Raw genomic sequence first — 25,075 nt, 5'->3', positions numbered from 1 at the left:
GAAACACATTTTCCCACTTGAAGCCACAATGCTTGTATACAGAGTTCAAAGCACTTTTGGAATGAGTCGTTTCACGTGTAAATGTTCTATTTCAAAACTGACCCATGCTTTTATTCATTGGACATCACTTAAATAAAAACATGGCAGAATGAATGAGGAAAGCAATAGAAGCATGTTCAGACTGTATCTTCAGAGAAAGATCTGGTTTATATTCAGGTTCAGTGAAGATGTTATACCTCATTAGCTCCAACAGAACTGAGCCATTTTCTTATTAGATCATCCGAGTGGAACAACACAAAAGATTTTTCAAGTTTGTCAGTTGCATTTTAGTTGTGCTTTTTAAAGTGCTTGTTCGAAAGCAAGAATTGAAACCGTATGGTGCTGCTTAAGCTTAAAAAGTACTTTTGATCTTAAGCTTCAAAAGAGATTTTCCCAGCAGAAAGTAGGCTGGCACTTTATTTAGTACTGGTGTAGGTAGACACCAGAACACTCTGTACATAATAATACTTTCTTGTTTCATGCTATTGATTAAATCTCTTTTAATGTTTTCACTGCTGAATTTGAGATAATTTACAGTTCTTTACTCACAAGAAGTTGTTCTTTATTGTTTATATTACTGCAAAACCAAAAATATATTTCTATCATAAAGACTGTGATACAGAATCTTTATTGTTTGGGGGAGTTTTTTCTTTTCTTATGAAACATTTTCCAGTTGCAAATTCACCAGGGGACTCTGGATTTCCTGGAATGCCAACAAACTTTCCAAGACATCATCCTCTCAGAACAACAAATGGGAACCTGAATGAAAACATTTACCACTTATTTGGCTCTGATCTTATACTTGGTCATGAACATCAAGAGCATCTTCTCAATAACTCAAATGAAAGCAAACATAAATAAACAGGATTACAGATTCCTGGATATTTAACACAGTTACACTCCTTCATGTTATACTTCTTCATTACCCATTCCCATCCCTGGAAGTTTTCCAGGCCAGGTTGGACAGGGCTTGGAGCAACCTGGGATAGTGGAAGGTGTCCCTACCATGGCAGAAGGTTGGAATGAGGTAATCTTTAAGGTTCCTTCCAACCCAAACCATTTTAGGATTCTGTAATATTCTGAATACTTAACACAGCTATACTCCTTCCTGCTACGTACTGCATGGTCATATAGAGCATTTTTAACAAGTACAGTTTAATCTTTCCTGGGTATTTTGCAAATCTGTAACTTTTACACAACCTTGCCTGAGCTGGAGAATGTGTTTTCTGGAGAAATAGATATCTTTCTCAGTTCTTCACCCTTGGATGGATCTTCAGATTCAGTCTGAACCACTGATAGAAGAATTAACCTTTCAGTGCTTTCAAAAGCTTTGTGGTTTTTTTGATTTTTTTTTTCCTTTTAATTTATTAACCAATTTCAGACTGTAAATTAAAGTTTTAATGATCTAGGAACTGAAAAGAAATGATATAACATTGTTCTGATGAGGAAAAATTAAGAAGTAAAGAAGAATGAGTGCAGTAGTTGGTGACTGGCAACTGGGGAGGCCATGCAGGGGTAATATCCATGTGCACTTTGTGTTACAGATAAGTCTAAGAACCTGGGAATTACAACAAATAATCTATGAAGCATCCATGTGGAAAGAGCTCTTGGGCAAGCCAAAGGAGCAGCAACTAATCTTCTAAACCATTTGGTGCATCACAGTGCTGCAGCTTGAACCAGCCAACTGCACCAGGGCCACACAGAAAATCTGGGCATACAACCTGGTTTCCTTCCACTTTGGGGTTTTTTGGGATGGGGTGCAGTGAAAACACTTCTCTTCAAACATTATTTTCCTTCCTCTATTTTCTTTATCTCATTTTCCAGATCCACCAAAAATGTGTTTACTCTCTTTCTTCTGATAAAACTTGCGATACAACTAAGAAAGCATTTAGACAACAATTCAAAGTTTTGCAATTAGAACAATGACTGTACTATAAAATGGAGCCAGCTGTTGAACTGAAATAAGCTGGCACCTCCCAAATCCAGGCTTAATCCTTTTCAAACCCTAACTCAAGACTTTGCTTTTTTGTTTGTTTGTTTTCTGCTGCATGAAATCTAGTTTTGCTTAGCAATTAAAGGTATTAAGTGTGGAAGCAGAAATGCAAGGGTATGGCTGTTACTGTGGTTAAATACTTATCATTAACATTTTAATATTATAAATATTATAATAAACAATATAATGAATAATAACTGTGATACAAACAGCAGTATCTTTCTATTACTGACAGCCAGAGGCTGGAACCAGCACGTGATTGAATGTTACACGAACACTTATCATATCAAATGTTTCTCCACAACAGAGACATGAACAAACCTGGAACTCAGACTTTTACACTTCCACCTTGATTATTAATATTTATTACCTAAAGAGATTTCCTCAAAATCAGATGTGTAACCCAGTGAGATGATTCCTTCTGCATCAGTCTGCAATCAGTCTGAAAAGTTGCTTTTCATGTAATGTTAGTCCCAAACAAACATTTTTCTTAGGTATACTTCATATATTACTGTATTTACACACCACAGTATAAGCTGTGATTTTTCTTTGCTAGAAAAATGTTTAAAAATTCTATGCTATGTTTGCTAATGAAAAAGTGCTAATTAAGAGCTTGTTACTAAAGATGTTTCTCCATAACCATCTTCAGCTGGTTTTACATAAGCACAGTGGTGATGGGAGTAGTTTCCACAGGAACATGACTGATACCACCAAACCTCTGGAGGGCAAACACTTTAAATAAACCTCATTTAAACAAAGAAGGGCCATGCTGACTCAGATGTGGCAGATGAGAAAGCAGGGGCCAGAGGAAGTGACATTACTCAGCATGACTGATTTATACAGAGCTAAATTCCCCCCGACCTTGACCTCAGCTGGCCTCTTCACGGGGCTGCATTCCACCTTCCCTGCACAGGATCCTGTTACAGGTACTTCTCTCAGGTATTTAAAACATGGGCTTTTCTGGCCTAAAGCAGCATGTATGAAGTTTTCCCTATGTCATAAATTGATCCTCACACACTTAAAAAAAAAAAAACCAACAGGTGGAGACCGTGTATTTTTCAGTCATGCAGATGAGCTGCTGCAGCAAGCATCCTCTACCAGGAGTTTTGTTTGCATTTCCTCACATGCCACATGTGCTCTTTGATCTCTTCCCTTATCTCTCAGCCTGTTGTAACTTTACAGCTCCATGTTTAGTGTCTGGGTGTTTCCAATTTAATTTTGGTTTTTATTAAATCCAACATGCTAAAATTAGAAGAACACCACAAAGGCACCTAGACAGTAAAAAAACCACAACAAAATGCTTGCTTTTGAATAAGCAACACAAATTACATCCCACACCAGATGAAGTGATGTTTTAGGGCAATTGAGACCTTTTTTTAAATCTTTCCCCTCATGACATCTTTTTAGTCAGAGATGAAGCTATTCAGGTGTCTTGACAGCCCAAATCTTACCTTACTGTGGCTAGATCTGTTTGAAGCGTTATCTCCCCTAAATTTTTTAACTGACATGGTATTTGTAGCATCTTTTAGTATTTTACAATTGTTACTGATATTTCCTTATTAATTCCTATTTAAAATTTATTAAAAGTGAGAAATCCTTCATGCAACCCTTAAATAAAAATGAAACAAGAATGCTGTTGATCAACACTCTTCATTGTTTCTGTTTGCTGGATCTGTCTTTAATCAGCACTTATTTTTTGAATTTCAAGGAAGATTCACTGATGCATCAAAGCAGGAAGACAAAAGTAATCATTTAAGATAAAATTATAGTTGCATTCCATCCCCAAAAACCATATGAACCCATGCATTTTTCCCTTATTCTTTGGTGTCATTTACTGAATTTTTGTCCTCACTTTGTGTGTCACCTAATTAATCATAACACTTGTGCATGACTTTTAATTAGCAACTTAAATTTACAGCAAGATAATTAATGCAAGTGAATTCTATGTATAACACATAGATTTCCCTTGACAGTTTAAAGTGTGTATTCTCCTTTGCTGTGATCAAAAGAAACAACCCACATAGGAAAGCAAAGCTCTTAAAAGACAGTTTCACCTCACTGTACTTCAAAAAGTAACAAATGCTTGAATTTTCCCATTCTATTAGAGAGATGGTAATGAGCTCTTTAATATACAGAGGCATGCACTGTTTAATGTACAACAGAAGGAGTCTGGATCCTTGCTTAATAAGCAAAAAAACTTTGTTTTACAACTGGAGTCTCCTCTACAGTCCCCAACTTAAAAGGGAACATCACATTTGTCTGCATTTCTGAATATTAAGAACTTCCAGACTTCATTTTGTCTGGTTTTAAATATTTAGTTTGTAAATTATATTTCAGCAGAGAGGATATTCTAGCAAAAAATAGAAGAGGATTTTAAAAGGATAATTTGGACTCAAATGGAAACACCTGTGTTTTAAGACTGTTGGGATTTTATCCTTTGATGGCACCAGGCAGTAGGTTTGGAGTTCACTCCATCCACCAGCTGCCTGGAGAGGGATAATGAGATAATGTGTTATTATCTCAGGGGGTCCTTCAGGTGCACTTCTAGGACAGGTGTGCCCTAGTACAGTGCTGGTTTCATGGTATCACAAGTGGAACAGGGCTAAAAGCTTTCGTATTAACCAGAGAAACCAACAAGTTAAGTTGGAGCTAAAAGATGCAACAGGATGCTCATGAGCCGCTAATGGCACATTCCTCTGCTTTTTTTTCCTGAATCACCTGTTTTAGGGAAGCAAATTCAGTGCTCATCTTCTTTGTAAATAGACTCTTCTTTCTAAAACAAATAAAGTTCTAATGATCCTTGTAGAGGGATGTACTGAAGTAGAAGGTGAAACCTTGGCTTGTCTGTATTAGCAGTAAAACTCCAAGTTAATTAACAAATTCCTGCTTTCATCCATGAAGGGAACATAACAAAGTTCTTGTCATGGGGGCACCTGGTAGGACTGAATGTCATGTTACTAATGTATTAAATATGTATTATTGTAATTATTACTCCTCTAAATTAATAGATATTTTTAAAACAAAGTTTCTGTGGTCTAATGTGGAGTTGTTTCTAGCCTCCCCAGCTAAATCAAACCTAAGGGTCAAAAGAACTGCAAAAAGAAGAGAAATTCTAGGGGAAAAATATTATTCTGAGCATTTTTCCACAGACTTAAGTGGTGTTACCAAAGGGAGCGTTTGGGCACTTGTACTTTCATTTTAATACAGTGATCGTGAATGTATAATGAATATGAAATATCAATTATGTAAAGAAATTATTTAATTCAGTGAAGCAACCATTTCCACATATGCAGAATGCCCGTGGGACTCAGAGATGCCTTTGGTTTGTTTTCACTCACCCTGGTAGAAAAAATCAATAAAATCTCAGAATTTAGTTTATAGTAAGTCTGATTTAATATGATTTCTTCAGATTTGAACCAGAAAAAATGGAGGGTAGAATCTGATCTCTCCAAATTTACTACCTAGTGGTTGGCCTACTTTCCAAGAGCTTCATGATCTGACTTAATTATTCTTCTTTTTTACTGAACTGGTTATGATACAATGAACTTTCATGCAAAGATGAGGAAGGAAATAAAACATCAGTACACATTAGCTCAAGGTTTTATGCTGGTACACTCACTGTGCAAGATTTTGTTTTGCTGTTCAGAAATAGTTTAATCAGACAAACTTGCCACTTTGTTAAAATAAATGGGCTTACTGTGTCTGTAGAGCTTTACTCACAAATCTGTTTGTGAGAACTGATGCCAGGGGTAACAATGAAACTACATCTGAATGTAATTATGGACTTTATTATTCTATCTATTTAAAAAAAATAAGTTTCACTTTTCATATTATATTTTTTAAAAAAAAAGTGTTTGGGGTACCGCATATAGGATTATATAGGGGTTTTAAATAGATACTGGTATAAAAAACTATAAACATGTACCTGCTGAATTTTAACAGAATTGTAAGTAGTTTAAAAGCAAATGTTGATAATTTACCATGTCACTATGAAATTAAAGTTCTTAGAAGACTTTAGAGAACTATAATACAGGAGCTTACTTCTAGACTTGATGAATTTTTCACAGCATTCACTTCACATATCAGATCAAATTAAATTATCGAATAGAATTTTTAAGGGTTATTTTTTTACCTAATAATTTGAGTTCCTATGCTTAATTCAGAATCGAACATCACATTTCTATTAAGTACATTATTTATTCTTCACTATTAATATAATGTATTCAACTGATTAGTATCATTTTTTGTTTCTCCGAGTTGATATGAAAGAGGGGTTGGTATTAACTATACTTTTAAGTAGCCGTCGGGGTAAGTGTGAAAATTGCCACCAGAGCAGACATCCCCCTCCTGGCTGGCGAGCCCTTTGTCTGTGTGTGGTTTGCAGGGCAGCCACGAGGTGTCTTTGTTGTACCGCTGAATTTCCACATCGGGGATACCAATACATGCTCGGAGTGCACTGGGGAACAAGCGCTGACACACTTCAGCTGCGTTGTGACAGATTTGCACTGGGATAAATCAAAGATTTAGGTCCCATTCTTGAAATTTTGGGTTGGTTTGGGTACAGAAAACTTGAATCACACAGGTCACTGCCTGGCTCTCACCTGGCAGCAGTTTTCAGGTGTTCTCTGAGCCAGAAGGGTGGGAACACAGTTTGTGCCTCTAAAGGGAGCCTGAAGGAGAGAGAAACACAAATGTAACTGAAGTAAGCAGAGGAACAACAAAAAACAACAGAATACAGTCCCTTATGAGTGAACAGGTTCAAAAATACTGTGTGGAGGAAAAAGAAGAGTAGAACTGCTCGTGCAGCATTTGCTACCCGTGGCTTTGTGTTACTGATCTCTGTCAAGGGCACTTCCAGCCCCACACAGGTAACAACTGGATTTTAAGGCAGGACTTAACAATCAGCCTTAAGCAGGATAAGGGGAGAGGAAAGGGCTGAGTGAGTTCAGTTCTGTGCAGAGATTTCTCAGAGTGGCGTTTTGCTGTTGTGCTCTGTGTGTAATTCTGAACCCTACAGAAAGACCCTTGTATCATCTTGAGTAGAATTATCCTGTGCCTTAAGGCAGCCAAAGTTTCCCGAGGTCACGGAGTTTCAATGGCCTGCTGCCTCCTCCTGAGAGGGAGAGCACTGCCTCTTACAGGGGAAGAGCTTCCATCTCCTTGGGCTGCAAAAGCACAGTGTGGTAAACATGAAATCAGAAATACACCTGTACCTCCTGTAAAGAAGCTTGGCTTCTTTTTGGTTCTCTGAATTTATCTATGCTTTAATTCTCTTGAACTTATCTATCATGCATAATACTCTTTCAATTTTCCATCTCTGCCTATAGCCAGGGCTCCTTTAAGTGCAGAATTTTATAATGGAAGCCTCTCGCTTTTGGAGGCTAACTGCACTCCATTAAAACACACTTTCTGTCTCTCCCGGTTTAGCAAAAAATTTCCATTTTGAAAAACAGTGTCATTAAAGATAGTTAAATGCTGAAACACCATAAATATACAGGGCGCTTGCATTACAAAGCTTTTAGAAGAGATGTCTTTATATCTAGAAGACACAGATACAACACTGGATCTTGCATGTGTGTTCCAGGAAATTCAGAAGATGTGAGAACTTTCTTAGCAGTTGGCTGTTGTCTCCCAAATTAAGCTGAAAGATTGAAAGAAGGGACATGGTGGACTTGACAGAGCTGGGTTAATGGCTGGACTTGATGGTCTTAAAGGTCTTTTCAACCTAAATGGTTCTATGATTCTGTGTTTTAATAACATTTTGTTTGCTTTTGATTCACACTCCCTGCACACAAAGAGTAGCAGTGCAGCAAAGGGCAACAGGACACCGACAGAAGCCTTGAGGCTATGGTCCTATTTCTGTGCTTCTGCCTTATCAAACACTGGTTTTTTGGTACAAAATTCAACATTATTGTAAGATTCTTTAACTGATGTTGGAGCACCCAGGATGACAGATGTGTTCTCACCACCACTGATCTGTTTGTGTTCAGGAGAGGCAGCTCCACCACAGCCTTTGTAGTGTGGCAGCATTAGTGGGGTACCACCACTTCCAAACTTGACAGTGCAGACCCAGACATAAGTGGCCAAACAGCCCACAGACAGTTCAGCAGGAAAACCACCATGAGCTGACTGACAAGACAAGGGATAAACCTTCAAGTAAAATCCCAGACAAGGATTTAAAGGCTTGCAACAGAGGCACGGTCGGTTCTTTGGCTGGATGCACCCAGGATTGTCTGCATTTACTCACCAATCTCTTCTGTGGGAAGAATCTCAGAAGGAAGTAGGACTGAGTTTGGCCCTGTGAAGTGTAATGGGGCTACAGCAGAGTTTTGATCCCATCTATGCTTTGAAACCAATGTTTTGCCTGATAAAAGAATGCAGGAAAGGCCCTTGGTTTCTGTGACTCCTGACTCTAAAGAGCAGTGAAGCCTCTCTGTAGTACAGACACACTGGCATCCTGGCTTGCTGCACAGATCCTCTGTAAGACACAAAATGAGAGCTTAGAGCCTGCAGAGCACCAACAGGTCTGCTGCAGAGCACCGACAGGTCTGCTACAGAGGCCTCATTTCTCTGTCCCCTGGGCAGAACTGGGGATGCTGCAGTGTGTGTCTATTCCCACCTTACTTAATCTTCTATAGAGCTGATTGTCAAAAAAAAGCAACCAAAACTTTGACTCTCCCCGTCTGTGCATGCATTTGAAGAGTCCTGGTACTGCACCACTTCAATAGCTTTTGCCTGCAAAGTGTCACGCTTTTCATCTACCATTTAATTCTCCTAAATGGATGTTACTCTTCTCCCCATTATGAATCTCTATTGCTTCCATGAAACATTATTTGCATAAAAGGAACTGAATAATTGATAGAGGATGTGAGCAAGAGCCAGCAGACAGCTTGGGAGGGGTTTGCTGGTAGTCCCAGTGAGTCCAACACATAGCTCCTGGCTCGTTTAATGGGATGGAAGCTGACAGGGTTTCCTTGTAGCTTTGCAGCAGAACTCAGCGCTGCTGCATGACCTCCTTGTACTCAGCTACTTTGCTTGTTGATCTCACTGCTCTCTTCCTCCATTAAGGGGAGAATTCTTAAAGCATGGGATGCAGTCTGCAGTCTGTGCTCACGTACACCTTCAAACACCACTGCAGCCAAGGCCTGGCAGGTTGATTCCATTGCCTTTATAAAACAAAAAGGAAAAAAAGTCTTAAATTCATCATATTATTAAGGGCAAAGTCTGGGAACAGCTGTAATTTATGACTTTGTTTGATCCTGAATTCAAACCTGAGTTTGATTTTGGGGCTCAAAAGGTGTGGGTTTTTTCCATATTAAGGTTGTTTTTAAAAAAACCAAAACTCTATTAAAACTGTAAAACTCACCCTATGCAGATTTTTGCTCCTATTCTGCAACGTAAGTCTTATACTGAAAGTCTTCTGCATTTTAGATGTCTCCACTTAGTGAGATGACTGTCAGAATGAATATTTATATTTCTGAAAAAGAGAAAAAGCCATAGAAGCAATACGTCTTGTAAATAAAATGTTTGGCAGCTGTCTGAAAAAAAATCTAAAAATAAACCAAAATCAAATGATTTTTCTTTCAGAGCTTTCCACATTTCTATAAAGTACATCTTTTTTAACGATAAGCAGCAGTATTAGGAGAGCCTGGAAACAGCTGGAATGATTAGTATTTTGTTTGGTGAGGAGCCGTTTCAGCTGCTCTGACAAGCAAGCTGCCATTTTCAATGTAATCACTTTTGATTCTAAAGCACTTGCTTTGCTTTTAACTTTGTGCAAATCCCTCTTGATATTTCTCTTTTTAAAGCAGATGCATTTCCATATGTCCATAAAAGTTTCCTTGACAATTCAGCACGCTGCTCAGAATGACTTCCCTGATTCCTGGTGGGGGATTTGTGAAATGAGGCTGCTTTGTTCATTAAGGATACGTGTACATAATGTAAAACATACTTAATATCCTCAACCTCTGCACAGATGTTTTTGTTCTGAAAGGCACTCAAAGTTTCACTGATTTAATTAAACTTTTTTCCCCATTTATAAAGCAATTTATTAATAACTCCTCCTATTCCTGATAGATATATTATTCCATGGTTCAAATGTTACTCTTAAAGAGTTTTCAGTACTCTCTGAAGAGAAACAATTAAAAGATGTTTCTTAAAACAGAAAATCATGAAAACAACTGATCCAGATACCTCTGCTCATTCTGTCATTTTCTGTCCTCAGAATTGTGCCTGATGTTTTTTTGGGGAAAAGGCTTTCTGCAACAACAAGCGACTCTCTGGCACATTTTGTTAAAGTCTCAGTATTTTATTACTCAAAATGTTTTACACACACTTTTTTAATTCTTATAAAAATAACCAGCAGCCAAATACATATCAGTAGCATTTTTAAATTTCAGTTCTTATTCCTTCCCACCAATTTGGCTGGAAACAGGTATTTGCAAACACTGGTAGCCTAATTTCTTGTGGCCTTTCATTTTTTATGAAGTGTTTTCAAAAGACTTCAATCAACCTTAATGGTGCGTTTTTAGTTAAGGAAACAGAATGGAGAGAAGTCAATTTAAGCTCCCCAATGAACAAGTGTGTACAGAAAAAAAAGCCATAAATGGGTTTAGAAAACAGAGCCAGTACAAGCAAAATGCAGCGAGCAGAGCACTCAGGGAAGCCAAGATATAATGGAAAGAGTAAAATACTGCAGAGCTTTTTAAACTATATACAATTGGAACAATGGGCTGGACCCAGACATCCACGTTTAAACTGTTAGGAGATAGGTGAAAAGCAAGCTGCAATTCTGTAACCAGGGCTAGAGAATACGAGAATGGAAGGGCTTAAAGCTGAAGCAAATGAATGTGGGGTAGTTTAGCAGCATAGAAATCAAGTCAAAATTGGCATATTTCACTGTTTAATGTACCATGTGAAGAATCATCTCCTGGCTTTCCGTATTAAAGGACTATCAGTACCAAGCTCCTTAATGAAGCTGCTTTTATGCCATCTGTGAAATAATAATACCTTTATTTGCACACCTACTTTTACCAAAATACTGTAAAAGCACGGGGTAATTAACACAGCCTCTGTGAGAATACAGTATAGATCAACAAAATATATAAAACAGGAATACACCTGGGAAACTATCACCCAGCGATCGTTTAATTGTCTCTCATTATTTAAACATGGCGTTAATAATGCATAGAACACATTTTTCCAAAGCATCACAACCTCCCAGGTAAAAGGGTAGCTGCATCAATATTAACAAGCCAAAGACTTAAAATAATTCAGCCCTGCTAAAGCAGAGCGAGGCACTCTCCCAGCTGCCTGGGCCCCACCAGCACTGCTTTGAAACAAACTCCTGTACAGGGTCCCGGCGATTATCGCCGCTTGTATCAGTTTATACGCGCCTTTTATGCGTGCTCACAGCTGAGTGCAGTTGTTTTTTCAGTCTCTGCCTCACGGTATGAGTCAATCCATTTGGGTGGCTTAATGCAAAGATTTCGTAATGTACACAGGGATGAGCAGCGCTAAGGCAACGAACATCGTGCTCATTATTCTTTTAACGGGAATGTCAACAAGAAGAGGAATTAGAGAGGAAATCGTTGTAACTCCAAAAGAACATCTGACTAACCACTACAGATGACATGTTTTTTCCTTTTTTATCCTCTTCATGATCCATAAAGCAGGATTTTTCCAAAACAATTAATTTGGTTGCCAAACCCTTCTTAATTCTAAGGAGATTTAAAACTCATCTACTTGGAGTCTGTCTCATGGAATTAGACCCACAACCAGATTACAAGCTATTCCATCATATGGCTGGTGTTAGCCCAGTTGCTGCTACGTGGTACATAATTGGACTGTTTAAAAAAAAAAAGGGAAAGAAATATAAACCTCCAAGTCTTCTTTACACTAAGCCCACTGGCACCTCTGTGTTTTATTATTTATGTTACTTTCTCCTCAAAATAAAAGCTCAGCAGCCTGAGAGAAAGAGTTCCCAAAAACTTCTTCTAAGTAACCTTGATATCCTTGATATACAGACCCCACAACAAATATTAATGCTCTTTAAACGAGCCAATTGACAGCACTGGGCATTCCAATTCTACAGCAAAAAAGAGGTTTAAGTGGTAAAATGGTTCTTCTTTGTGTCTAGTGTTGGAGAGCATATGGCAAATTTCCACTTAACAACAGTCTCTTGGTTTGCAACACAATCTAATTCCTGTGTTAATTCTTTTAATTATTAAGTGTGTGTGTTTGTGTGCACACAAGTCTGTGTGTTATTTTGTTTCTTTAAAGAGAATCAGTGACCTTAAAAAAACCGAGGTGGACTTAAATCCTGATCCACTCCTTTGTAACATCGACTTAGAGCTGGGGTCATGGTGGTGGCTTTGTCGTCTCTGCTGGTGGTGCACAATGGTCTGTGCTTGATCTTTGCAGCCAAGATAAGGCCAACAGTTAGATAATGTCTCTGCTGATAGCTGTGGTCTTGGGCCTCTGGTGATCCAAACATCCTGAATACAACACCACCACCTAGCCTTTGTGCATGTTACCTTTATGGGGGAACTATAGTGGCCAGGGAATACGGAGGAATGTCCTGAGATGGCTCTAGAAGGGTTGCCCCAAAGAGATGAACCCAGCAATAAATCAGTGCTCTTACTTCATAATAGTCTTCTAATTTATCAAACCTAAACCAATTCCAAAAACTAGAAGCTTTTGCCCTTCATCAGTCTCTTCACTCATCCTGTCCCCTTCTAACTCTGTGACTGGACATGATATTGACTGCATTGGATGCATCATCTTTTTCTTTTTCTTTTTCTTTTTTTTTTTTTTTTTTGGTGTTGGCCTTTTATGTCTGTGATTCTCAGGATTAAACTTAAACTGAGTTCACAAGAGTAACACAAACAAGAGCAACCTGGAATGACCCGATTGCCCAATATGCATCACACTGGCAAAAAGACATGAGGCAACCCAGGAATTTGAAATAAAGAAGGACTCAGTTACAGAAAATGGAATAGAAGAGGTGTTTGACCTGCAGTTTGGACTGATTGTTTGAAAACATAATATGGTGCAGTCCAGATAAAGTATCTGCCTGGGAAAACTCTTCCCCTTTTGCAAACAGAAAGGATGAAATATTGTAAGACAAAGGGATGCTGATGCATGTGAGGACCATCCATTCAAATTCCAATAGAGCAACCCAATTTTTAGTTACACTTGAATAATTTAATTTAACTGTTTAACGTTTGTAGTGCAAGGATATAAACTGCTTAAACCTAGATATTTTAATTCAGATTAGCTCCTTTAAACTATATTATTAAAAAAAAAAGAAATGCACTGGTATCTGATTTTCACCTTTGGCTTTCAGTTTGTAATAAAAATTCAAGTTATCCTATGTCTACCCTTTCCCCAAGAAAAGAATTGTCCCCTTGGGCCTCTAACTGGACACTGATCTTCTTGGGAGAGGAAGGCTGAAGTGGGAGTTTATGATGAATTCCAGCTTCTGAATCCAAGCTGAGATTTCTCCTCCCCACTACCAACATGCAGCTTTGACACTCCCTCCGCTGCTCTGCCTAGAATTGTGTGGGATCTGTTTTGCCCTGCCACAGAAACACACAGGGAAATTCTATTCTCATTTCTCATCCTCACTCTCTCCAGGGCTCAGAGGGAATGCCCCCTTTTCACTTCCTTCTCTTTGTGCAGCTCAGGCCATATTACGAACATTAAATAACAATACCTCTCTCTATCTCCGGTTTGTTCAGTGTGTAACATCATCTAGAACAAAACAAACTGCAGCATTTCCTAAAACATGAATTGTTTTTAAAAAATTCAGGCTGGCCAGCTGTTTGGAGTCTCCCAGCTAGGAATGCTGCCTTCAGAACCCCCACTTCATGCTCCGGCACAGTCTCTGTTGCTCACCACTGTGTCCATCTGTCTGCGTGGCGTGTCGCCAGCTCTTAAGTTGGCTGGATCTTTATCCAGGGTACCAAAACAACACGGATTTGGACTGACAGCCTCAGTAACTGCAAGTGTCGCTTCTTCTGTTCCAAGTCCCTCTGCAGTGACAGCATTGCCTTCCTTGCTAGAGTGCTATCTCAGGTTGGTGTATCGCTCCTGTTGGCCTTTCGGCTCTGTTTCAGAAAACAACAGAGCGATATTGATGTGGAGCCATACAGCTACCAGTGAAAATAAAATAATCAGCATTGTATTCTTATATACATCATTTTTTATGTACATAAATGCATTTCTTCCACCTAGGAGCTATATACTTGAGGTCCATGAATGTGTAAAAAAACGTAACTGTTGTATAGCACGAAAACTCAATCACAAAACTCCCCTTGGTGTTATTGTGACAAGAACTTGCCCTAAATGTAATTTTGCTAAAGCTGGTTTAAAACAAGCAGGTCAGGACCCAAATTTGCAAACATCATTTGAGCAGTACTGTGCTCCAAGGAAGTCCCAGCAAAATAAATTAATTTCTACTAGAGACATTATCCATTGCAGTTCTGGGGACTGGGATAAAGTTCTGGGTGCAGAGAACATGCTTTTGCAGTATTTTTCTTTCTTTTGCATAGTTCCATATGCAAATGATCTTGCTGGAGGTTCTTTCTGACCCCACACTGTGAAAGGCTTCCTCTTGGGGCCATCAGAATTCATAATTACTTCTAAAATCCCTGGTTCAGAAGCAGGCTATTTCCTTTATAAATTCCTCTTAATTTCAGTGGGCTTATTTGCTCTACAACCATCACAAGGCAACAAAGCATTGCTTTTTTTTTCTGAGATCTGAGTAGTTTATGTTCTGGATTGAGGACAGCAAGAGCCAGATTGTCACTGTAACTGTAATTTATCTCTCAGACAATTGCTATATAGTGAAACATAAAAGTTTAAATCACAGGCCTGGAGAAAGCTCCCTGTGTTGAAGGAACTCCTGGGCTGTGGAAACATCTGCTATTTTGTCTTTGTCTCAGTGGCACGTGGAATTGCACTGAGGTAATGGAGCACCCTTTGCGTGTAAATCACCCTTTCGTACACACTGTTTTTTAAATATTGTTGCTGTTACTGTTTGTTTCTCATCCCATTGCTGTAAGTTTTCAGTAAATTGTTATCTCAACCCAGAGTCTCTGCCTTCATCCCTTTGACACCAGAGGGGAACAGGGGAAGGGGAGCATCTTATTTGGAGCTTAAGTTAAAATCTTTAAGAGAAAATAGTGCCCTGTGCAAAGAAAACAGTAAGATGAGATTGACACAGATACATCCATGGGAAAATTTTTCTAAGCCAAAGCTTGCACCACTTCTATGGTTGCACCAGAGCTCCTCAATTTCACAGCTTCCATGACAGCGAGCAGAGGCGTCAGGGCTGGTTAAGGGAAGGTTTGTTGGGCACCACCAGGGCAGTCAGACAGATGTGGGGTCCTCCTGCTTCCCTCTGCACTCCAACCTGTGCCTGAGCAGCAGCAGCAGCTGGGCCAGCACTGGGTCCCCCTAAGGAGCCAGGGACAAGGGCAGGGCTCATTCCCAGGTACCATCACTTTTGTGGCAAACCAAAACAGCTACAACAGCTCTGCAAGCTCATTGTATTCCCATCTATCGGGAGAAGGCTGCAAAAAGTGGGACCACCTCAGAACTTCAGGAAATTTCTGAATCATATACTGGAACACTTCCCATGCTTAACAGAAAGCTCTTTTAAAAGTATCGCTGGTGGGTTGTGCTTTCTGTATATGGACAGGGTTATAACTAGACATGGATAACTATTTCCAAATTTCCCTATTTTAATTCTTTCCATTTTTATGAGGGTTTTTTTGAGCTTGCTAGTGTGTTCTGTTCTATTGTTAACATAGGGTCTTGCTGAGATTCCTCATCAGACTAAGCTTTAAGAGAAAACACATGCACAGCATAGAGCAGTTCCTCTGCTGTTTCTGCAGAGAAACAACACAAAATCTGCAGGAGCACAGAGCCATCCTCAACTACCCTCGTGCTCATGCTGGCATTCAGCCTCTGTCAGCCTTCTTCAGGGGCAGTAATAACATTATAATGAGACCAGGAGACAAAACTGTCAAATTCTTTCCAAGACAATCTTCCAGGCTCATCAGCATAGACAATCATTCCTTTCACTTCTGGAGTAATAGGAAGATTTTAACCAATATCTTTTGATTTGAGTTGGACTTGAAAAATTACATAGCTGGGGGCCCTATTTGAAAATGCAATGAGACTGAAATGTAAAGTGCAATTTCCCATGCAGTCTGCAGGGAGAATGAGGCACTTGTCCCAGCTCTCTTAATTGTCTCTGATTGCTGTTTGTGTAGCACAGTCACTTTCTCGTCTTCAAAATCACCTTCAAGGGCCCCAACATTTTTCACTTCCCTGTTTTAAATCAAGAAGGGCTAAACACCCACCCATTCAACCATTACGGCTCTTTTATGTTATTTATGTGTTTTATGCTATTAGGCTTTAAAATTTTGTGTATTTAATGGGCCTTGACAAGTACTTAAGTAACAGGTTTGAGGACACATCAGTTGGACTTGGCACATGTTGATTAAGGTGTGCTTAACCTGACAGTTAATATTTTGCACCATTTTCCCAGCAGCCATGACTGTTATGGAAGAAGTGCTAATTTTCCAAAAATGGTTAGAGCTTGATTATTATGTTGGTTCTTTATTCACATGGCTTCATTATTTTGTTGGCGGTGCTCTGTGAGAGATGAAGTAGTGCTATTATTTCTACTCCCAGTTCCTTTCAATCTCTTGCAATCATTTAGGCACACGTGTGACATTACTCAGATAAGCAATTCTGTTTGCCTTCAGTGAGGCTGGGCAGCAAAATGCACTCCATAAAATGAGCTGCTGAACTTCAGGAGTGACTACAGGATTTTCTGGTATACAGCTGGGGAGGCAAACAAGAAACTGTAAAAATCATGGTTGTATGTCCCACTATGTCTTCTCTGTCTACATAAAGAGCTTTCATTCACAAGGGATGTTCTGTCAGCTGGAAGCCCCTAGAGCCTCCCTCATTTTTTGGGAAGCCCAAAGGAGCCTGGTTAGGGAAGGAGGGAAAGGTCAGGTATTTGAAATAAGTGGAATCCAGAGAGGCCACTTTGTCCTCTAAAACTGTTTCTATCTGTGGCTGGAATATTAGAAGCTGGTATTCCCAAGTTATCCGACACAGCAGAAGTCCAACTTAGCTTTTTACATCAAATTATTCATGGAAGTCAGCAGGAGGTGGAGATAAACTATTCATTCTGTGCATATCTATGTGAGCATCTCAGGAGAGATCCTCAAGGTCCTGCCAAGAAAACAAGTGAAAACATTTTAGGAATGGGAGGGAACATTCATAATTGAAATCACCAACAGCATAGTTTGATTAGTTAATTCTACCAGAATAAAGATGCCACCTTTCCTTAGATGATGGGGCAGCACAGAGGAGAGCAGAGGAAAGTATGAGAGCAGGAGGGAATGTGATTGTCACTCCAACATATTCTGCCAGCCTGATTTTACACACCACGGGACCTGTGTGACCCTGATGCTTCAGACATCCTGACCTGATAGAGGGTACCCAGGCACACCTGACACCTCTCTCCTTCACTTCTTCCCTTTTGTCAAGATAATACTATAATGTCATCATACCACCATCAGGTCCTCGTGGAGATGCCCCTAAACCAACACCTCCCTCCACCTCATACTCACCCAAAGTTTACAAAACCATGTTTTGAAAGGCCTCTGATTCCTTAACACACAGTTGCAAATGAAAGGCAGGACTGCAGACAGAAGCCAGCTCCCTTTTGCCCTTCTTTGCTGGAGAAATAAAAAGTGGAAATAATTATTTAACATTGTCTTATTTTTCCGTGGCTTTTTGTTGTTATTATTCCAATTGCCACAGCAATTCTCTCCAGCCCTGGGTCTGAATGTGCTGCTCATGGTTCCTGCCTCAAGGAGCTGACAACAACAGGGGGAGAAACCACAGATGGACAGAGCCCAACAGACCACAGGGAAGGAAATAATAAAACAAGCCAGGTTAGCATGTATTTGGGCTGACTCAGAGCACTTGAAATTTCACCTTAAAGAAAATAAAACTCCATTAATATTAAAGACTGTGCTAGTTTCAGACCGTTTAAGTTAATTTTTTTTTCTCTGCAACAAGAAAATAAATGCCACATAAAATGTGAAATTTCTTCAAAGCCCCTAGTCTAGCAACAGAGAAAGGAAATAAATGATGTTTTAAAAATGAAAGCTTTTTCTTTAAATACCATATTTAAAATGAAGAGTATTGACTGGTTTTTGTTCTTTAATAAGATGTTAAGAGGTTTCTTAGTGGTATTTGAGGCAATGGGAGTAAGTCAGGGTTAACTTGGCAGAAACCCCAAACCACACTTAGCTGTTCCCTATTGTAACAGTGAACAAAGGTTTTATTAACATCTTACTCCTTGTTGAGCCCAAACGTCCCTTTTCAACACAACCACAGCCTTGAGTCTTCAATTTGCAGCTCTGTGGAGAGGATTTATGCCTTCAGATCCAGCACATTGTTCAGCATTTGTTTACATTTATCCCCATCAAAAGTTATCTATGAATAGCAGAGATGCTTAGAAAAAGAGTATTTTAAATAAATCAGCACCATAGTTTGCTCATCTCTCAAACTGGATGTCCTTGCCCCAAACATTCAGCATCAATTCTATCCCAGCCCAGGCCGAAGCTAATTAATTCACTGCCTTTTCAAGACCCAGTGTATCACCAGTCCTTTCTCCTTGAGGAATTTAAGATGAAGCATTTTTGGAAGGGCAATCTCCTGCCACCTGGAAAGATGTATTTCAAGACCACACATCTAATAGTCACATTTAAAAAGAAATCAACAGTTTGCAGTCCTTCACAGTGATGTGGTGATGACACCCACATTTGGGTTCCTCCGGCCAGGAGGGACCAGCACCTCATCCACAGACCTCCCTCACAAGAAGAATTCCCTCTGTTTGACTTGAGCCCTAAGGTCAGCTTTCCTCATGTATCAAGTTTCCTAATCCACATTAATATCCAAACACGTCAGCATTTCCTGATGCATTTTGTGCTTTGCCTCAAGGGCACAAGAGCACGTCGTGGGAAATATGCTCCCTTCCTTCATGGAAATAGTCTTTAACCTTGTATGATCTGCTGGCTCATGCTCCAGGGAAATGCACCTTTGTGGCCTCGGGGCACTGCAAAGGAGCATCCCCTGTTCTTTCTGTGTCCTTTCAAGTGCTTGATCTCATGGAAAAGATGGAAACAAAGAGACTGGTATGCTTTTATAGATGGCAATAAAAACCTCCACTGATTTTGCATGGATTTATAGCAACTTTATTTTTTTTTTCCACAGCGGACAGCAATTTTTCAGCTTCCTCACCAGGGTCTGTGTTTCTAGTTCGTGTTGCAGCTGCCGTAAAAAAGGGAATAAAAAGGGTTGCTCTCCAACCTCGAGAGGGCACCACGAGCCAGTTGAAAAAAAGGAATGGAAGCAAACAAGCTTTACCTCAGGCACCAAATATTCCTGTCATGAGGATGTTCAATTACAGTAATTAGCAATAATCACATAAGCAACAGGAGCTTCCCTTACCTCCCTTCACCCCTTGGAAGAATGGAGTCTACTTCATTAAAACCTCTGCTTCCTGCCTAATCCCAGGGACCCGTTCAGGGGTGCTTCCTTCGGAGACCGGGGGACCTGGATTCACCAGCGCAGCTTCCCAGCGCTGCTGCCAAGATGCCGGGACAATGTACGAACTGCAGAGGGGAAAAAAACATATTGTAGTGACTCATCTGACTCCAAAATGGAAGTTTTAAAAGGGGAGGGAGGAAGTGTGAAACGTTAACAGGGCCTATTACATGCTGTGTGACTGTAGCCATGCTTTCCAAAACAACTCTGACCTACTTATAAGGGATGAGCTCTGTCCATGAAGCAGGATTTGGGTTTTTTTCATAAATAATTATGTTTTCCCTCCTACCACCCGGTATCCAACCAGCTTAGTCAGACAGTACCTGATTTGCAGGGGGAAAGCTAAAGTTAGCAGATTTACTGAAGGTCACAAGAAATCACATTTGTTTAAAGAAAACAATTTTTTACTATTTTAGCCTGGATGCATCTCAGTCCAGTATCTTAAACTCAAAGCCATTTTTCCACCCTCCAAACTGAAGCATTCTGAAGAGGAAGCACAGGGCACTTCACCTGCTGGGAATGCAGAGAGCAAGGCAGCCCCAGGCAAAGCACTGGGCTACATCCATCCACACAAGGAATGGAGTTGAGGGGTTAAAATCTGCTGCCCTAATCTCCATGAACACAAAATGATCCATAATACCATGCCATGAAGACCCTCTACCCCAACCTGCTCCAACAGTCAAATTAGGAGTGAGCAGATTAATTGTAAAAATCAGAAATTAATTTAGCAACATTTCTACTTCTTTTCCCTGCTACATCGCCTTTATAATGGTGTTATTCTAGTTGCACATTTTCTTGACAAATCTAATTTTTGGTGCTATTGATAACTTTGCAGTATAAAACCTGAAAGAAAACAAAGACATTTCAAACTGGAGAAGTAAAACAAAAAAAGTAAACTATGTTAATGTTAAAAATTACTCAGCGAGTTTGGGTAAAGAAAGGTAGCTAGAGAGTTCTGAATGTGCTTAAATTCCTCAGTGTGGATGAAAGAACAGGCCTGGATTTTCCTGATCTCCAAATGCTTGAAAATACAGGCAGCACAAAGGTATCTTCCATACTGACTTTCCAGAAACCAGGATTGTGCTCTCAATGTCTTCAGTGCATTGTCTGAGCCATCCAATATAGACGGGAAAGTCTGGATTCAAGATATAGCACAAAGTATCAAATTTCACTAATGGCTGTAAATCCATGTTGTGAATCAATGACTGTCCCACGTGAAAGGCAAAAGCAAAGGAAAAAAACAGGAATTCAGTTCTATTAGGCTTTAGGTCCTTCTACCCCAAAATAGCGTGCAACATGATAAAGGCAAAGAACAAATTGGACATATTCAGGACATTTGGCAATCTTATAGCAATTCCAGTCAGTGACATTTCACAACCAGCATTTTGCTGTATCCTCTGTACTCAGGAAACCAGATGGACGCTCTACATTCTCACCATTGGTAAGCTGAGGGCAGAGATGGGGAGGTCTTGTTGTTCGAAAGAACAGCCATGCAGAAAAAAACCCCAGTATACAAAGGAAACCACGAATTTCAGTCATATAAAAGTACAGAAAACAAGTGGTTCATTCATGACCAAGAGGATTCCATTTACAGATGTTTATTTTGGGGCAGCACTGCTGTCATTTAAACAGAAGTGCTACAAATACAACATTTTAGGACTCACATTACAACACAGAGAATTAAATAACTGCAGTTTCTTGTTTCTGTATAGATTTACACAGGTACTCCTCATATCGATTGGTTTTGTCCTCTTTTCAGACTTCTGACGGCCACTAGAGCTCAGGATGATGATTAAGTCTTACAGGTGTGAGGGCCATGAGTTAAAAAATGATGTGTGGGTTTTGTGGGAACCTCAGATACTTCAATTTCCATCCCTCCAGCTCTATCCCAAGCATTTATTTATAAACACTTCCAAATGGCAAACAGCAACCTCCTCAACGTCAAGTCAGAGAATTGCAAAGTCACAGAACCACAGAATAACTCAGGTTGAAGGGACCTCTGAAAATCATCAAGCCCAACCCCACTGCTAAGGCAGGGCCACCTGGAGCGGGTGACACAGGAAGGTGTCCAGGTGGGTTGGGAATATCTCCAGAGAGGGAGAATCCATGACCTTCCTGGGCAGCTTGTTCCAGTGTTCTGCCACCATCAATGTAAGAAGTTCTTCCTCATGTTGAGGTTAAACTTCTTATGTTTTAGTTTATGGACATTGCTCCTTGTCCTGTTGCTGGGCACCACCAAAAAGAATCTGAAGACTGAAGGAGCTGGGACTGTTCAGTCTGGGGAAGGTCAGAGAATTATATCAATGTATATAAACCCATGGTGGGAAGGAATTAGAACACAGAGACCAACTCTTCTCTGTGGTACCCAGTGAGAGGACAAGCAATGCAATGGACATGCATTGCAATAGAGGAAACTCCATTTAAATATGAGAAGTTTATACTGGGAAGGAAATCAAACACTTGAAAAGGTTGCCCAGAGTTGTTGTGGAGTCTCCATCCTTGGAGATACTCAAAATCTGAGAGGACACAGCCCTGAGAAACCTGATGTACGTTGATTCTGCTGCAAGCAGGGCTTGACTAGACAACCTCCAAAGGTCCCTTCCAACCTCAACACTTCTGTGATTCTGTGACTGCCGAGCCAGTTTTTTTTCCAAGTTACTGATGTGTTTGGACACAGGAAGAGCCACAAGCTGTATCAACAAACTTCTGCGACTGGAAAAGCTGAATTAATTGCTAGAATCACACCAGTCAGCTGGAGAGGACGCAAGTTTCTGTTCGATGGCCTGCCAACATAAACATTATTGTTGCAGAATCTGAGCTCTAGCCGAGGGCTGGGTGCCAGATTTCTTGATGTGCCTCGAGAAATCTCGACTTCGTTAGCCACAGTAGTAGCACCCTGATAAGAGCTGCATGTGATAGCAGTGGGAGGGGCCGGCTGAAATGGGGATTGAGCCTGTGCCACCAGATCTGCTGCACCAAAAAGGGTACGGATGCCTTAGCCCAGCCAGAAAATCACCTTGTGGCAAACAAGTGGCAGATATAGGAAGGAACTACGGAGATGGTTCCAGAGCATCCAACAGAGAGGCCTGGAAGAGCTGGCCTTCTCATACTCTGGGAAAAACTGTCAGCAGCCCCCAGATCCCCCTGTTCATTTCTAGTCTTCCACCCAGCCCCTGGAGAAGTATTTCATGAACATTCATTTCAGCAGAAATACTGTCCTATTCTATGGCTGTAGGTGGAGTGGGAATAACAGCCAGGCACCAGAGCAGGAAGAGGTAAGGGATAAGCAAGATTGAGCACTGCTGAAGGAGCAGGCTGGCAGCTGAGCTTCTTGGTGGAACTTCATGCTTCTTCATGGATGGAAAACAGGAACGGAGAAAGAATGGTCCTTCCCTTTCATTTCCTGGTTACATGATGAGCTGTTTGATTGTGATAAGGGAGATTTCATTGCCAGCTTTGCCCTTTTGGCAGAGGGCTCTTTTAAGGTCCAGTTCCTGGAATAAATTTAAGCTTTCTTTTTTTTTTCAGGCCTGATGATTTCAGAAAAAGCAATGTAAACATAATTCCGAAAGACACAAACTGAGAAGCAACATTCCTCACATCTCAAAATCGTTCAGCCTAGTTTTTAAGTCCATCATGTAAGTTAGGGAAGAAGGTATACGTAATTATTTCATCTGCAAAGGCAGATGAAAATACTATTTTAAAGTACATCCAGTGTATTCCAAATCCCCTTTTTAGATCTAGCAGTGTGGTCTGTTACATCAAGCATCATAAGGCTGTATGTTTCACAGATTCAGTTGCAATGCTTGTCTGCCCCCTTCTATATAGATGACATGAAATGAAACAAACTGGAGCTAGATGCTGAGGAATTATTTATTTTGAAAAATGATTGCACATTTTTAATCATGTTTGCCATGGTTAATTACATAGACCTGCTCAGGAACAAAATTAATCTTTAGGCTGGCTTTATTTTTCATTTTGTTATGTACTATGTCTCCAAATGTTGAACTATAATTTATTCCTAATCACACTGGTGTTTTTGTAGCACAATCAATAAACATCCAACAAAGGACGTCCTCTGCATTTTGTTACAGCTTAAGCAATTTTCACTTCAAACCATGTTATTCTTTACTCTTTGCTTTCTTGTCCAGTTCTGCACATCAGATGTCTATAATTGCCATCCTCCCAATTGCATACACAGCCTGTTTATTTCTCACATCCAAAACAGGAGCACAAGCATAAAGGCTGACTAAGACAAGTATAATTACTGTTCACAAGAACAATTCTGCAAGATCCAAATCTAGCAAAGTTTGTAAGCATATATTTATTTAAAACATGCTTGTATTTCCATTGCCTTTGACAGAATACGTTTTATGTTAAGGCTTCTATGGAAATTCTCACACTTGAACTATGCACAAGCTAAAGACCTTCACTGGATCAAGGTCTGAGCACCTCACAAACTGAGCAGATCTATTGCACTAAATGCAACCTTCTTTGTCTTTCAGAAACCAAATTCCTTTACTGTCTTTACACTGCAATAGACTCACACTTCAATTTAAGATCTAAAATGGAGAATAGAAATATGACATACATATTAAGTGAAATTTCAGATATGAGAGTTTCTAATCTGCAAAAAAGCTTCAGTGGAAGTGGTTCATTCTTAGCAAATTACCTGTGACAAGTCAGAATTTCACTGATCAGCTTCTCAAATACTCAGTGTCTGTTCAGAGGAGTATCTAAAAACTCATCATGCCCAGTCCTTGACGAGGAACAAGAATTCAATTCAAACTGAAAAGAGGCAGTGCTAGGAGAGGTTCTGACATTCAGAAAGGGTAGCAGGATAAAAGAGAGAGAAAAATGACAGACTCAGTCTGCACCATTACTAAAATTAGATCACTTCTTTTGTTCTCCTGAACCTTCTGCTCTATTTGCCAGGAATCATATTAGCAAAAGAAACTGTGAGAATCTGTCCAACCTTATTAGAGAAGCTGGACACAAAGAAATTATGAAAATCTCTTCTAAATGTACTTGCACATAAAAAGAAAAAAGGCAGAGTTTTAGAATTCTGCAAGATTAGATCAAAACCCATGTCAGAAAAACTGGACATCAAACTAACCAAGATTAATTAACAGTATTGCAGTGTGCTGCACAACAGCACAGCACAGGACTTTACCATTTCTTTCTCTCTATATACTGTTTTACTGCTTAGGACAGACCTGGCTCAGAGGTGTGCCCATGGCTCCTGACAATAGCAACCAGTTTACCCAAAACATTGCTGTCTAAGATACAATTCAATATTGCCACCCAAAAGAGCTGTGAAGGTCCAGCTTTGCTCCTGAGGAGTATTTGGGTGGCTGGCAGGGAATCCCTTCTCCATGTGGAATCTAATAGTCTGTA

At 39.9% G+C, this 25,075-nt stretch overlaps 1 long non-coding RNA gene across 3 annotated transcripts; it reads right to left on the bottom strand.

Annotated features, from left to right (window-relative positions):
- Nucleotides 1–3,663: 3,663 nt before the first annotated feature.
- LOC121674005 lies at nt 3,664–24,533 on the bottom strand. 3 transcript variants are annotated; one of them, XR_006019401.1, is made up of 7 exons: nt 24,351–24,533; nt 19,583–19,746; nt 17,692–17,799; nt 13,931–14,142; nt 9,399–9,509; nt 8,280–9,198; nt 3,664–6,702 (listed from the first exon to the last, which is right to left on the bottom strand). It is a non-coding gene; the product is annotated as an uncharacterized LOC121674005 (long non-coding RNA). The 3 variants fall into 3 exon arrangements; XR_006019400.1 differs by having other exon boundaries at nt 3,664–9,198; XR_006019402.1 differs by lacking the exon at nt 13,931–14,142 and having other exon boundaries at nt 3,664–9,198; nt 24,351–24,532.
- Between the last annotated feature and the right edge of the window lie 542 nt (nt 24,534–25,075).

Source organism: Corvus kubaryi, unplaced genomic scaffold, assembly GCF_017639235.1.
Source record: "Corvus kubaryi isolate FWS band 111438036 unplaced genomic scaffold, C.kubaryi_AGA036_p1.0 66, whole genome shotgun sequence".
In the NCBI taxonomy this organism is placed as follows: Eukaryota; Metazoa; Chordata; class Aves; order Passeriformes; family Corvidae; genus Corvus; species Corvus kubaryi.
This window is presented reverse-complemented; position numbering and strand designations above follow the sequence as displayed.